Here is a 2968-nt window from a genome sequence, read left to right as displayed (position 1 = left end):
GCTCAGACCCCCCAGCCCCGAGATCCAGGCTGCCGACCCGCCTACTCCGCGGCCTCCTCGCGCGTCTGCCTGGCGCGGCAAGTCCGAGCGCGGCCGCAGCCTCCGCGGATATGAGGATGAGGGGGCAGCCAGCAGCGACGATGACTCCAGCGGAGACGAGTCCGACGATGGGACCACCGGCTGCATGCGCTGGTTCCAGCAGCGGCGAAATCGCCGCCGCCGAAAGCCCCGGCGCAACTTACTCCGCAACTTCCTCATGCAAGCCTTCGGGGGCTGCTTCGGTCGATCTGAGAGTCCCCAGCCCAAAGCCCCCCGCTCCCCCAAGGTCAAGAAGGTACCTCTGGCGGAGAAGCGCCGACAGATGCGCAAAGAAGCCCTGGAGAAGCGTGCCCAGAAGCGCGCCGAGAAGAAACGCAGCAAGCTCATCGACAAGCAACTCCAGGACGAAAAGATGGGTTACATGTGTACGCACCGCCTGCTGCTTCTAGGTAATGCGGCGGACTCTGCCTGTGGGCAGCGGGGCCGCCCGGGAACCCGGGTAGGGGGCGGCAGGGTTGCCGGGTGGGGCTCGGCAGCGGGAGGAGGGGGTCTGGCTAAAGGCGGGAAGAACCTGCTAGAAAGTTCCAGGGAGGGATCCTAACTTTGCCCCGGGAGCGGGAGGGGAGCTTGGGTGGGTTCGGGTGGCCGAAGTATGTGCCCTCCAGGGAGAAAAGTGGTGCCGAGCGACACTGAGGGTCGTTTCCGGCTGAACAGGCCAAGGCCAGCGCCAGCGACCGTAAGCTGGACAGGCAGGGGCTTCAGGTGAGCCAGGAACTGCCGGGGAGGGGCCCTGGGGCTCCCCTGGCTAGGCTGGTTGGGGTCACGGTGGGCTGGGGCCACTGGGGAAGGCGCACCCCTGCCTCGCCTGGCACGGCTGCTTGGACTCAGACGGCTTGTCGTTGGTGTGTGTTGGTGTCCATATTCTGTGTTCGCCTGTGCATGAAAACGCGCAAGTGTCCTCAGTTCCCATCCCGGCTCCCCCAGATTACCCGCCGACTGTGTACTTGTACTTGGAAACGGGCTGTCTTGTGGTTTGCGCCATGGCGTAGGCAAAAAACTTTCCGTGTTGGCTCACATCGGTGGTACCTGCGTGCGGCTGCCCTGCGGCGAGCCGTGCAGTCCGGACGCGCGGGAAGGTGGCGGGCATCCCGGGAAATGTGCTGGGCCTCTGGCCGGGGGGAGAGGGGGCCACTTTCCGCCGGCCTCCATAACCTTTTTCCTGTATGTCTTTCTCTCTTTTTCTCTTTGCGCTAAGCGTTTCCTCACTTCTCATTCGTTCGCCAAACCCTCCCGCCTTTACGGTTGAAAAACCAGACACACAGGTATCTGGGGCTTCCGGGGCTGCACACCTAAGTTCAGTATTCTGCACACACTCAGCTCACTGGGTGGGGGGGACGGAAGGGGGAGGGGGGAGCCGCACCTCACCTGCCCTAGGCAAGTCCGGATCCATGACCACTCGGGGCTGGAGCCAAGGGGGTGGGCGTGGCTGTGTTTAAAAAACATGAGCAATTTTTTTTCCCCAAGCGAAGAGCCCGAGGTAAGCCAATCATTTACACGTTTGCAAAGATACAGCAGGAGGGGCTTGGTTCGAAAGGATGGGGGTTATGTGTTGGGAGTGGAATGTCGTCTTTATGTTTGAAATGCAATTAAAATAAAAATTTTCAAAAAATGCTCCGAGTGTATTTTAAGTGTGTGAACAAAGTATGGTAAATCCATGACTATGACTTGTGAAACGTGTCAATGTTTACATGTGAATTTTTTTCAAGCAGCTTCAGCTGGGGGCTAAGAGGCTTGTCAAAGGTAAGGTCTTCTATAAATTTGCTTTGAATACAATAATAATGTCTATTAATTGAACTGAAATAATGATATTTTCACCAGAAGGGTGCTTCCAGGGCCTTCTGCCTTCCCCCCTCCTTCTTTCCCTGTCAGGCGCCCCTCCCCCCACAGGAAACCTCCTCACCCCACAACAACCCTCCTCACCCCACAGCAAGACCTTCTCCTCTACCTCCAAGTCCTTCCCAGGTTCCCTCTTCCCCCCACCTTGCCTACCCCCACCCTCCAAATTTCTTAGTTCAAATCTGGGGTGTTGACTCTTTTTGTTGCACTTAATCAAAAGCAGCAATTAACCATGTCTCAATGTGTGGATTAAATGGCAATTTCAAAAGCAAATCTTGATTTTTAAATTTTATTCTCTAAGACGTTTCGAGGGATTTTAAGAGCACAATTTCCAAGACTGTGCTACATTTTTTTTGTTGTTAAATATTTTATCATGTGATTTTTTTTGTATTAGTAACATTATTAGCATAACTGTGTGCTGTTGTCACGTGGTGTCTACCAATCACAATTGTAAATGTGATGGTCATTATATGTCTGCCTAACTAGGGAAATCATGACATTATTATTTTCCCAAAAACCTGCACTAGGGAAGTGATTTTAGGTTTCAAATGTCCCAATGACACTAAAGTCACAGAACCTTAAATGACAAGGCGCTGGTTTCCCTGCTGATAACTGATCTTTTCATAACAGATCCATTTCAATATTCCAAGCACAAATTGAGGGTGAGGGAACATAACTGGGAGAAAGGAGACCCAAGTGATAGCGGGCACCTGACTGACCCCTCATTGTGAAATTGGTAGTTTCCCTTGCGTGGCGGGGCCTCATTGCCTCATCTGTGAAATGAGGCTTTACTTGCCAGTCTCCATGAAGGATACATTCCCACTTGCTCCATGAGAAGAGTCTTCTCTTCTTCGTGGGGATGGTGGTTGGGAGGGACAAAGTCCATTTGAACTGTGGCTAGTAGCTTATACTATAGATTATGCAACTATCAATCCTGCAGCAATCTGCCCGTATCTGGGGCCAGGCCTTGAGAATATTAGAAGTTTCCCTTGCCTCTTTTTATTTTGCCCCTGGGGGGGGGGGGGGGGTGGGG

The 2968-nt window shown here is 53.6% G+C and overlaps 1 pseudogene; it reads left to right on the top strand.

Annotated features, from left to right (window-relative positions):
* The window catches only part of LOC103251771, a 22555-nt pseudogene that overhangs the window by 1804 nt on the left and 17783 nt on the right, over window positions 1-2968 (top strand).

This window comes from Carlito syrichta, unplaced genomic scaffold (assembly GCF_000164805.1).
Source record: "Carlito syrichta isolate Samal-C Ts95f unplaced genomic scaffold, Tarsius_syrichta-2.0.1 Scaffold145269, whole genome shotgun sequence".
NCBI classification, from domain to species: Eukaryota; Metazoa; Chordata; class Mammalia; order Primates; family Tarsiidae; genus Carlito; species Carlito syrichta.
Note: the sequence above shows the minus strand (reverse complement) of the source record. Positions and strands in the feature narration are given on the sequence as shown.